At 41.5% G+C, this 13,029-nt stretch overlaps 2 protein-coding genes across 6 annotated transcripts in view; one reads left to right on the top strand and one right to left on the bottom strand.

The window, feature by feature from the left end:
• Nucleotides 1-4,978, bottom strand: part of arvcfb (ARVCF delta catenin family member b) — a 551,538-nt gene extending 546,560 nt beyond the window's left edge. For 2 of the 5 annotated variants that reach the window (XM_059994661.1, XM_059994662.1), the window contains exon 1: nucleotides 4,386-4,976. The gene's annotated coding sequence lies outside the window, so the exon portion shown is untranslated. Of the gene's footprint in view, nucleotides 1-2,863; nucleotides 3,077-4,385 lie in introns of those variants that run through there. The other 3 variants (XM_059994656.1, XM_059994657.1, XM_059994658.1) reach the window with 3 other exon arrangements.
• Nucleotides 4,979-5,338: 360 nt separating this feature from the next.
• Nucleotides 5,339-13,029, top strand: part of tango2 (transport and golgi organization 2 homolog (Drosophila)) — a 224,496-nt gene continuing 216,805 nt past the window's right edge. Inside the window, exon 1 of the mRNA XM_059994652.1 lies at nucleotides 5,339-5,468. The gene's annotated coding sequence lies outside the window, so the exon portion shown is untranslated. The remainder of the gene's footprint in view (nucleotides 5,469-13,029) is intronic.

Below are 13,029 nucleotides of genomic sequence, written 5' to 3'. Positions count from 1 at the left end.
GAACTGTGTGACCCAAACTACCAATCATCTGAATACTCTGTCCCCATCCTATCTGTGCTCAAGACTTCAAACACCATTCCAATGACAAACTTAGGAGGACAATTCTTCATCTTGGGGCTTGGTTCAGCTTTCACATAAAGAACAGGTTTGAAACCTTTTTTTAATTGACTTTCCATTAACTTCCTTTGCTAATTTCTGAATATTAATCTAGACCAACTCTACTTTATTACTACCCTCTACTGACCTGCACAACCACCCCTGAAAGTTAGACTCTTGCCTTTCACTCTATTGCAGATCTTCATCCTCAAGTTTTCTGCTTGTCTCCACATCTTAAAGGCTGGTCATCTTAAACTCCTTAAAAGAAATCTCATCACAAGTAGTTCAGTTTATCTTTGTCAATGCTAGCTCAGTATTGCACAGTCATAGAACACTACAGCAAGTTAACAAGCCCTTTGGCCCATCTGGCTTGTGCCAAACCTGACTAGTCCCATTGACCTGCAGACAGACAATAGCTGTAAAGTCAGTATTGTGATGGTAAAGTCATGCAGAATGGGCCAGATAAACTATTTCTACTACGACGAATGGATCTGAAGCAGACAGGGAACCTTGATGCAATTCTGAGCAAGCAGGAAGGAACAGTGTACAAATTCTGGCACCAGAGCTTGGAATTTCCAATTCCTTTAGGACTCCTTCAGACTAAGTCAGAGGGAAGACACACCTGCATGTTGTTTTCAGTAATGGCCTGCTCAAATCAGTTACTGGATTTATTTCCATGGTGAAAGCAGCATCCATCATCAAGGACCTACACCATACAGGCCATCAGGTTCTGAACCTGTGTGGTCAACTTTTAAAGATTCTACAACTCATGTTCTCAGTAGTATTTATTACTAATTATTTATTTACTCATTAAGACATTGTGGAATAGACCCCTGAAGCCACTGTCCAGCAACACCTTGATTCAATCCTTGCCTAACCACAGAACAATGTACAACCAATTAATTTACCGACTGGTACATCTTTGGACTGTGGGAGGAAACCCACGTGGTCATGGGGAGAACACACAGCATCGGGTACTGAACCTGAGTTTCTGGGTTTTGTATATAAAGTTTGTCTTCTTTCGCACACTGGTTGCTTGTCAACCTCTGTTTGCATCTCGATTCCATTGATTTTATCGTACTACTTAGTTTTACTGTCAATGCATAAAGAAAATGAATCTCAGGGTAGTACTTGGTAACATACATACACAGGTGACAAATTAATTTTTGAACTTTGAAAGATCAGGGTGGCACAGTAATGTAGTGACTAGCACACTTTACAGTACAGCTGACCTGTTGTCCTGGGTGCTCTAGTTTCCTCCCACATTCCAAACGAATGCTGGTTGGCAGGTTAATTGGTCATCTTCTTTGTTCTCTGATTAGGCTAAGATTAAATAGGCAGATCGCTGAGTGGTGTGACTCGAAAGGCCTATTCCTCACTGTATCTCAATAAATTACGCTTGTGCAAATAACTTAACCAGCACATCTTGGGAAATACCAAAGATATTAAAATATCAAATCACTCTTCACAATCATAAACAAGATTCTGTAGTTACTGGAAATCTTGAGCATCATAAAATACTAGACAAACTCAAGTCAGATAGCATCGATACAGAAGAATAAACAGTCGACAGGTCTCTGCCTGAAATGTCGACTGTTTATTCCACTTCAGAGATGCTGCCTGACTTGCTGAGTTCCTCCAGCACTTTGTCTGAGATTTTTCACAATCAACTAGCTTTTCTATCTTCTCATCACTTGTTTCAAACAGAATCTAATCTTTGTTCGTTGCCCTTCAACTGAACACGAGGTTCATATCTTTTCAAAGAGATAAGCATGATAAATCAGGCATAGCTCCAGAGACAGATGTGGGAAAATTCACAACATCCTTGTCTAAAAGGGAATTTTTATCTGACATTGGAAACAATCACAGCCAATTCCCACTCCAGAGACGTCAGCATGAGAAATACCAACTTTGCTGTGCAGTACAAAGAGGGAAAGCCGCACTGTTAACAGTCTGCTTCATAAGATAACCAAACTAATTTCATTATAACATGGCATCTCAGCTTGATATTAAACTTCATCATCTCTATTTTGAAGAACACAGAAGTTACCAGTCTTATCTTTCTTCCAAAACCAGATTATCTAGTAATATCATATTGTTGAGATTCGTATGCTGCATCTTCCATATCCTGTCAGCGACAACCCTTCATAAACATTTGTGACACATCCACAGTCTTAGACACATTGGGTGCCTAAACTTTTGCACAGTACTGAATTTGCCAATTTGGAGCAGAGTAAGAGTTTGCAGGAGTAAAGGAGTGCCAGGGGCAGGGGTGGGGAGGGGGAAAGAGGTGCAGGCACACCCAGCCCTGAGACACCAGGCAAGATCCATTGATTGGAAATAATTGGTTTACTGATCATTACAGAATGTCTCTTTGGTGGCTCCTCATTCCCTCCCCTCTCCCTTCCCCTTTTCCCAACCATGATTCCCCTCTCCCTGCCCCCTTCCCATTCTCAGTCCACAAGAGACCCATATCAGGTTTATGACTCAAACGTCATGAAATCTGATTTTTATTTGCGGCAGCAGAGCAGCGCAAAAGTCTCGGACTGTCTCTGTATACATACACACAAGAACAGTACTGTAGTAAGTTTGATTACTAGGGCGCCTAAGACTCTTGCATAACTACTGTAAACATTAGGCATTGAAAACGAAATCTAACTGCAGCTTATTTGATCCAATTCAAGTTGCACTGATGATTTTGTAAAATAACAATATAGTATTAGTCTTAGAACTAAAATTTAAATACATTCAAAAAGACGCGGAAAACCTGCAGATGCTGGAAATCCAAAGCAACACACAGAAAAATGCAAACGTCGATGTTTCGGCACCAGATCGGGTCAATCAATTCCTTTAGCACTCCAAGAATGCTCCTCGGTTCAGAATGAAGCTGATAACAGAGGCGACGTTCAAACGTTCAGGTGAGAAGACGAAATATTCCATCACACCGTTCTGAAGATGCGCCTCTTCCCAACTCAACTTATCGCCTGAAACATCTGCTTGGACAGAACTGCAAACTCCAGCGTTTTGTGCATGTGCAAATTGACACGAAAGAATTTCATTGGTCGTGAAGGAGTCTGGGACCTCCTCGGATTATTAAACGTACTATTTAAATGCAAATTCTTTTCAACACTTAACGCACGAGAAGAAATATATAATTGTTCCTTTCAGTAATGACACATTTAGCTTGCTTGCATTTAGAAACCGGTACCATACAAGACTTCCCAAACGCTTCACAGGAGTCGTTCAACAAAATGGCAAGGTGTTATATAGGGAGACGAACAATTTGGTCAAAACCAGACATTAAAAAAACAAATCAAATAGTAAACTCCGAGTAATTCCCATTACTGTATTTTACACCAACTTCCAACATAATGTACATTCGCTCTACAATCACTACGCCGGTTCACCTGCCACGATCGGCAAAAAAGTGTCATTGTTACACCAACAAAATCCATTACGGTATAGAAGTGGCAGGGGCGGAGTCCTGGATCGTTTATAATGTAAACACATAGCGTTATAGTTCACTTTCGTCCATAAACCTTTGCAGAAGTCAACATGCCGATTAAACAGAGCAAAATTTTTAACCATCTTTGTACATCGCAGAAAGGAATTTCAAAATTCCATTATTGCGGAGGGGGGGAAGCACTTAAACGTCTTAAAATATCGACATTTACTATTAGGTTCTTTTATAATACACGGATTTTTTAAAATAATCTCCAAAGTCATTCCAAACTTGGTGGGAAAGGGTGAGGGGAAGAAATGAATGCTGGGTTGGGATTTTTTTTTTAAAAAACAGCAACTATCTTTTCGCATTGCAACAAAATGCCACTATGAATAACTTGAAATCGCAATTTACTGCCACATATCAAAACATTTTAAAAAACAAAATCTATTAACCAAGTAGAGTTGTTTCAACTCTAATGGAAACCAATCATAATATTTTTAAATAGATTTCACGCCATTACATTGTCTCATCAATTCCACTGAAACAAAAGATACAATGATAAACAGGCAGGCAAACAAGTGTCCACCTTAGCACATTCTGGTGATCCCTTCGTTGTGCATGAGTGGATTGCGGTTTATGCCTGCTTTTGTCTGTGGGAGATGGGTGCAAAAAAAATTAGGAATCAGTTAACAGGTAGTTGGGGAATCATTCCAATGCACAAACAAGGATAAAAGGAAGCCCAGTACAAACAATCGTGAGTGCAAGAAAACGATCGAAATACAGGATTCTCAAAGAAAATTCTCCCTTTAAAAATTGTTTAAAGTCGTTTGGTTGTAGACCATACCTGGATTGCGGTGACCCAGTTTTGGAGATTTCACTGCTCGTTCGCACCTCCTCGGACAGGCGCCTCTCAACTCGGCGTTCCAGACAGATCAATTACCAACACCTTTTGTTAACTTGTGCCGGACCCTCTCTCCTTTCGCAGCTCGGTCGGCTCAGGCCCTCTGCTCCTTTTGTCGCTGCTCCCAGCCTCACTTATAACGGCGAGGGGCGCAGAATGGTTTGGAGAAAATAAGCTAAAACTCTTCGTCTTCGGACTGAAGAACGAAGAAAACAGCAGCGGGATCGAAAAGGTTCTGCCGGCTACTCCGAGACACCCTTTATCGCTTCCTTTTTCTCTTCAGGAACCTGCGGCTGAGTTTTCCCTCAGGCGATTGATAACGTTACCTGAGCAAAAGGGGAGGGCACCGCTGGCGAGCTCGACCTCCCGCCCCCGCACTAAATTCAATTAAGGGAGAGGCAAGAAATACCCTCGCAACGGCGAGGAAGAGCTATGAATCTCGACCGGTTTGGAAACCGCTGTTGATGCCTCGCTTCACTCCGCTCCTCCTCCTGCTGTGGCGGGGAGCGGCTAAATCCCCACTCAGCTTTCCTGGCCCCAACTCACACGACGCCGATCAAAACCCGCCCCCACCGCGCTCATACGCTCGCCAATCACAAACCGGTGTAACGTGACTGCTATCGGTACTAACCTATAGACTAGCAGGATGTGATGACTGGCACCACTCTAATCCAATCGCCATTTTACTTCTTTGACTACTGGCAGATGATTGACTAGGGAGTTCATTAATCATCGGCGTCCACATTCTGACCCAATGAAATCCAACATAAGAAGAGGCACGATGTGCAAAGCTCATCAATCGAAAGACAGGATTTGCTTTGAATGACATGGAGATAATCCAATCGGAGGAGGGGCTTCGTAAATATTTTCCAATTAGGAGAAGAAATGGGTGTTGGCTTCGATGTCATCGAGGCCTTTTCCACCTATAGCGGTGTAGCTTGCTGGGCCTTTGCACTGCGTCCAAGTATTCCTTGCGGGATTCTGAGGAAATTGGTCAGCCAAGTGTGTGCGATAATCAGGACAACAGTAAGAAACATTTTTATCTTTTGACATTATTTATCTGTTTACCAAAATCTAGTAAAGGCGTGGTTGGCATTTCGGCTCAAATCAGCTCCTAATCAGTCCCACCAAAAAGTCTTAATTTTTCCCCATTTGCTGTTAAATTTCCAAGTTTCGCTAATAAATTGGATTCAAAACAGGTTATCCATTGATTTCTTCCTCGAAATATCTCCTTTCGGAGTGTTTTATTTTCCAGTTTAATAAGCACGACGCTGCTCAGGTATCAGTTTTCGGTTTTACTCTACTCAAGCGTTCTTTAAAGCTGTAAATAATATTCAGAGTAAGACAAACAAAAATAAAACAGATGCTAAACGCTTCATATATTTTAAAAACTTTTATCTTTAAATTTACATTTTTATTTAACGTGATCCAACTATGGAGGGAAATCTATCCCAACATCCATAGCAGACATGAAAGCTTTCTATTAATTCTAGTTTAATTTAGAATAGGCAACTAATTTCGAGTAGCGGGATTCCACTAATTGCTAACAAACCCTGCGTATGTCTTGGGGAAACATGATCAACGTGTTCTGTACAATTCATTGTTAAATATCAAGGAATTGTTTGTTTTATTTATTCAAGCAGCCATACTGCAAAGATCAAAGTACATATTTCAGAGACAAACATTTTTATGTAGAAGTTAGCTGTCTGTTTGAATTGCCAAATTGAGAAAATATAACTCAATAACCTTTCACAAGTGCAAAACAATGTAATTTTTTTTGTGATCTCATAAATCTAATAAATTTAATAGTGCAAATTATTCAGAATCAAATGATGTAATAATATAACACTATATCAATATGTCAGTTGCAATATCAAGTAAAATACATCATACTGGTACCAAACCCAGGATGTCTATGACATTGTGTTATTAGTCATATGATAAATACAGTCAGATTTGGAACTGTGTGGTAGTGTAGTGGTCAGCTAAATGCTTTACAGTACCAGCGACCCAGGTTCATTGCCCACTGCTATCTGTAAGGTGTTTTACGTTCTACCTGTAACCACATGGATTTCCTCCCACGGTCCATGAAAGTACCGGTGAGTGAGTAAGTTATCCTGTGATTAGGGTTAAATCAGGGGTTGCTGGGCAACATGGTTTGAAGGGCCAGAAGGGCCTATTCTGCACTGTATCTCAATAAAAAAAATACCATTTATATCCAAGTGCATATATGTCACTGTAAACAAGCCTGAGTATTCACATTAAACACCAAGAAATACAATACAATCAATGAAAGACTGCAGACAACAAGATTAACAAACAACCAATGTGCAAAAAGGTACAAAACTGTGCAAATACAAAATGAAAAAAACACAAAGAAAATAAAAATAATGAAAAAGCAATAAATATCGAGAAGTTCAGATGAAAAGTCTTTGAAAGTGATTTGGTCCTGAGGTCAGGGATTGCTGAAGAAAAACAACAATGAGGGATAAGAGTGAGATGGTAAAATCTGAGAGAGGACGCGCCCATGAGAGGGTTCATGCATCCAACCCCATCATGACAGGCTTTTCTTTCTTTCTTTGTGCTCAAGTGGGCTTTCTTTGAATTGTGAAAAACTGCTTTTATGTGGGTGGTTTATACTTTTTTTGCCAGCCAGATGTGCAAAATAACTTTGCTTTTCAGGTCCAAGTGTGAAATGAATGTTTGATGACAGCACAGTACAGATCCATGAGCCTCAGCAAATAAGCAAGTTGTAATGATGGTATGTAACAACCACTACCATCTCCAAACTCTCCAACATGGTTGAACTATCCCATTACTGCTCCATCACCCAGACCTCAATAACCTTCCTTGCAGACTGTGCCAGGAACTTGACTCATTACTAACAACAGAGGTGATATTATAGAGCACAAAAAGTAAGGAACTCCAGGAGGTACTGGAGTCCCAGTGTTAATATTGTCTTCCTTTTCTTGGAAATAGATGTTGTGCTGCTGGTCAAGAACAGAACAACACTGTGCAGGCTCTTCAGCCCATGATGTGTTAATCTTCCCTCCAACATATCCTCCCATTCTTTTATCATCCACATGCCAATCTACGGGTTTCTTAAATTTCCCTAGTGTATCTGAATCCACCAGCACCCTGGCAGCACCCACCTCTCTATGCTTTTTAAACTCTGACATCCTTACATACTTTCTTCCAATCATGTTAAAATTATTCCCCCTCAGATTAGCTACTTCCTCCCTGGGGAAAAGGCCTCTCTCTGGCCATCCACTCGATCTACACCTCTATCAAGTCACCTTTTATCCTCCCTCATTCCAAAGAGAAAAACCTTGCGTCACTCAACTTATTGTAGGTTTGTGCTGGTCCTTGCCACATTTTGTGTATTGACACCTCAATCCACTGTTCCAAGTGCTGCTTTTCCAGTGAGGAGCTCTGTATAATTTAAAATGAATGTTCAGTATCACATGGCAGGTTTTGAATAAAAAAAGACTTTCTATCCTGACCAATACCTATTCCTCAACCAGTATCAATAAAACAAGTTAATCAGTAATATATTTCATTGCCATTTATGAGACATTGCACTTAACTACAATCTCAATTCATTGGAAGAATACAAGACCCAAAGTCACTGCCTTCTCCTTGGCTAATGTTCCAGGTATCGAAGTGCCAATTACTTTCTGTCCACTTTTTTAATCAAATATGATGTCCACGTAGAAAGGGGTCAATAACTTTACTGAGTGCTTTTTATAGGCCGCCCAATAGTAACAGGGATATTGAGCAGATAGGGAAACAGATCCTGGAAAGGTGTAATAATAACAGAATTGTTGTGATGGGAGATTTTAATTTCCCAAATATCGATTGGCGTCTCCTTAGAGCAAGGGGTTTAGATGGGGTGGAGTTTGTTAAGTGAGTTCAGGAAGGTTTCTTGACACAATATGTAGATAAGCCTACAAGAGGAGAAGCTGTACTTGATTTGGTATTGGTAAATGAACCTGGTCAGGTGTCAGATCTCTCAGTGGGAGAGCATTTTGGAGATAGTAATCATAATTCTATCTCCTTTACAATAGCATTGGAGAGAGATAGGAACAGACAAGTTAGAAAAGTGTTTATTTGGATTAAGGGGAATTACAAGGCTATCAGGCAGGGAATTGGAAGTTTAAATTGGAAAGAGATATTCTCAGGGAGAAGTACGGATGAAATGTGGCAAATGTTCAGGGGATATTTGTGTGCATTTCTACATAGGTACGTTTCAATGAGGCAGAAGTTATGGTAGGGTACAGGATGGTGTACAAAGCCTGTAATAAATTTACAAAAGGTTCAGAGAGCTGGTTAATGTTAGAGATCTAGAAGATTATAAGGCTAACAGGAAGGATTTTAAGAAAGGAATTAGGAGAGCCAGAGTGAGCCATGAGAAGGCCTTCGTGGGCAGAATTAAGGAAAACCCCAAGGCATTCTACAAGTATGTGAAGAGCAAGAGGATAAGACGTGAAAGAATAGGACCGATCAAGTGTGACAGTGGGAAAGTACATACGGAACCAGAGGAAATAGCAGAGGTACTTAATGAATACTTCAGTATTCACTATGGAAAAGGATCTTGGTGACAGAAGTGATGACTTGCAGCAGACTGAAAAGCTTGAACATGTAGATATTAAGAAAGAGGATGTGCTGGAGCCTTTGGAAAGCATCAAGTTGGATAAGTCGCTGGGACCAGATGAGATGTACCCCAGGGCTACTGTGGGAGGTGAGGGAGGAGATTGCTGAGCCTCTGGCGATGATCCTTGCATCATCAATGGGGACAGGAGAGGTTCTGGAGGATTGGAGGGTTGCAGATGTTGTTTGTTTATTCAAGAAAGGGAGTAGAGATAGCCCAGGGAATTATAGACCAGTGAGTCTTACCTCAGTGGTTGGTAAGTTGATGGAGAAGATCCTGAGAGGCAGGATTTATAAACATTTGGAGAGAGATAATATGATTAGGAATAGTCAGCATGGCTTTGTCAAGGGCAGGTCATGAGCCTGATTGAATTTTTTGAGGATGTGACTAAACACATTGATGAAGGAAGAGCAGTAGATGTAGTGTATATGGATTTCAGCAAGGCATTTAATAAGGTACCCCATGCCAGGCTTATTCAGAAAGTATGGAGGCATGGGATCCAAGGGGACATTGCTTTGTGGATCCAGAACTGGCTTGCCCACAGAAGGCAAAGAGTGGTTGTAGACGGGTCATATTCTGGATGGTGGTCGGTCACCAGTGGTGTGCCTCAAAGAAATTACTCTTCGTGATTTTTATAAATGACCTGGATGAGGAAGTGGAGGGATGGGTTAGTAAATTTGCTGGTGACACAAAGGTTGGAGGTGTTATGGATAGTGTGGAGGGCTGTCAGAGGTTACAGCGGGACATTGATAGGATGTAACACTGGGCTGAGAAGTGGCAGATGGAGTTCAACCCAGTTAAGTGTGAAGTGGTTCATCTTGGTAGGTCAAATATGATGGCAGAATGTAGTATTAATGGTAAGACTCTTGGCAGTGTGGAGGATCAGAGGGATCTTGGGGTCCAAGTCCATAGGACACTCAAAGCAGCTGCGCAGGTTGACTCTGTGGTTAAGAAGGTGTACGATGTATTGGCCTTCATCAATCGTGAAACTGAAGTTAGGAGCTGAGAGGTAATGTTGCAGCTATATTGGACCCTAGTCAGACCCCACTTGGAGTACTGTGCTCAGTTCTGGTCACCTCACTACAGGAAGGATGTGGAAGCCATAGAAAGGGTGCAGAGGATATTTACAAGGATGTTGCTTGGATTGGGGAGCATGCCTTATGAGAATAGGTTGAGTGAACTCTGCCTTTTCTCCTTGGAATGATGGAGGATGAGAGGTGACCTGATAGATGAGAGGCATTGATTGTGTGGATAGTCAGAGGCTTTTTCCCAGGGCTGAAATGGTTGCCACAAGAGGATACAGGTTGAAGGTACTGGGGAGTAGGTACAGAAGAGATGTCAGGGTTAAATTTTTTACGCAGAGTGTGGTAAGTGCATCGAATGGACTGCCAGCAACAGTGGTGGAGGAGGATACAATAGGGTCTTTTAAGAGACTTTTGGATAGGTACATGGAACTTAGAAAAAGAGGCCTATAGGTAAGCCAGGTAATTTCTAAGGTAAGGACATGTTTGGCACAACTTTGTGGGCTGAAGGGCCTGTATTTTGCCATAGGTTTTCTATGTTTCCATGAGACCTAACTCACAAAACAGACACACTGTTCAAAGTTCAAAATAAATTTTAACATCATTTTATCATCAGGGCTCATCAAGCATGAGTGACAGCTCATCTAAGAAAAGGAAAACTCTGATCTCAAACCTTCCTCTGCCTTGTAACTTTACCAACTCATGGGAAAGGCTTCAGGAGTAAATCCAAAATGTCCCTGAGGCAGTCCCTGCACAGGAATTCCTATGTTGAGCTCAACACTGACTGGCAACTCCTGCGACGCTGCTGGTGCCATCTGTATCAGTCTCTGCCGTTCCTTTGGATTCATCAGATGCGTGGAGAAGGGGTACTTTCTACAAAGGCAACAGCTAGCTCTCATATTGTACTAACCTGGCTTGATATCTGGACAGCTAGTATGCAACATCCATGGTTGACTCTGACCCACAGAGGCCTCGTCATGAAGAAAGATGCAGTGTGGCTAGCCTCTCACTGTCACTCAGGCCCTCTCGTCCAGGCAGCATTCTTGTAAATCTCTTCTGCATCCTCTTCAGCTTGACAATATCTATCCTATAACCAGGCTATCGGAACTGTATGCAAGTGGAAGTGGATGCAAGTGCACCCTCACCAATGCCACAGAGTATAACTGCAACATGTGTGCCTACTCCTACGTGCAGTACCCTGATTGATGAAAGCCAGCTTGCTAAGTGCCTTCTTCACCATTTAGTCTATGTGTGCAGCTGCTTTCAGTGAACTGTACACTTGTTCCCCTAGGTCCCTCTGTTACACAACAATCATCAGCGCCCTAAAATCCACCTAAGCTGGTTTGATTGTTGAAAATGTGTCTTGCAACTCTTATCTAAAGTTGAAATTCATCTGCCATTCTTCAGCCCTTCTCCCTAACTGACAAACATCTCTTTGCAAATCATTATAACCCGCTTCACTGTCAACACAGCCCTCTAATTTAATATCAGGGGTAAACTTGCTATTCATGTCATGTACATTCATATCCAAAGCAACAACATAAACAAAGAATAACAGAGCTGCCAACACTAACCCCTGGGGCACCTCACTAATCCATGCATCCAATCGGAAAATCAAATTTAAACCATCACCTCGCTGGCTCCCTCCTCCCAACCCCCCTGGATCCCATATGACTGAGCCTTCCATGTGGGAACTTGTCAAAGGCCACATGGACAACATCAACTGTCTTACCTTCATATATCCTCTTATTTACCTCTTTGCATAACTTCAAAGAGGCAGAAATAATGTCCATGACCTCCCATACATAAAACTGCTGACTATTCCTGATTAGGCCATGATTATCTAAGTGATGGTGAATTTTGTCCCTCAAAATTCCCTCCAGTAACTTCTCTACAACTGAAGGCAGACTTACCAGATTGGAGTTCCCCGGCCTGTCCTTGCTACCCTTCTTCAGCATTAGAACAATAGCTACCTTCCCAAGTCTTCTGCAACTTCACCAGTGGCTAACAATGAAGCAAATGTCTCCACATGATATCTTCCCTGGCCTCCCTTGAAATTCAGGGGTGCATTTGTTCAGTCCCTGGAGATCTGCTCACCTTCAAGGTTGCAGATGCTTTCCTTGTAATATGCATGTGATCTAAGACCTCACTACTTTCTCTGATATCCATGATATTCTCTTTCATAACACTGATGAGAAATAGTTTTAAAAATCTCAGCCATCTTTTGTAGCTCCCCGCGGATGGTTTTTAAGAGTATCTGGTCTCATCCTTTTCCTGCTAATATAGCTGAAGAAACTTGTGACTATCTTTATCCCGCATCCTACCTCCCAAATCCATCTGATACCCAACTTGGCCTACAGCGGGTTAGCAGCGTGACGCTGAACTGAACTAAACTGAATATTACTGGACTCCTGGTTTGATGTTTGATATCCTATGTGTTGTCCACTTTCTTTTTGCCATTTGCGTGGTTTGTTCTATTTGCATAATGTTTGATGTGTTCTTGAATGGGTTCCATGGTGTTTCTTTTGTTTCATGGCTGTCTATGGGAGGACGAATCTCAAGAGTTGTGTATATATACTTTGATAGTAAATGTACTTTGAATCTTTGAATCTGTTTTCCCTTTCTGATTTCTCTCTTAATCCTGCTCTTAAACTTTACATACTTATCCAGAGATTTATTCCAATCCAGCTGCCTAAGCCTGATGTACACTTCTGTTTTCTTGCCAAAGCCTCAACGTTGAAAGCCAAGTCTATCCTTCACCCTAACAGGAACATGTTGCCCTTAGATTCTTGATATGACCTTTCAAAAGCTTTCCATTTGCCACCTTTTCCTTTTCCTTTATATAGAGTCACCCAGCTGACCCTGGCTATATCCTAATTAATGCCTTAAAGTTGGCCCTGTTCCAGTTCGGGAA

The sequence above is a fragment of the Hypanus sabinus genome, chromosome 18, assembly GCF_030144855.1.
Source record: "Hypanus sabinus isolate sHypSab1 chromosome 18, sHypSab1.hap1, whole genome shotgun sequence".
NCBI classification, from domain to species: Eukaryota; Metazoa; Chordata; class Chondrichthyes; order Myliobatiformes; family Dasyatidae; genus Hypanus; species Hypanus sabinus.
Note: the sequence above shows the minus strand (reverse complement) of the source record. Positions and strands in the feature narration are given on the sequence as shown.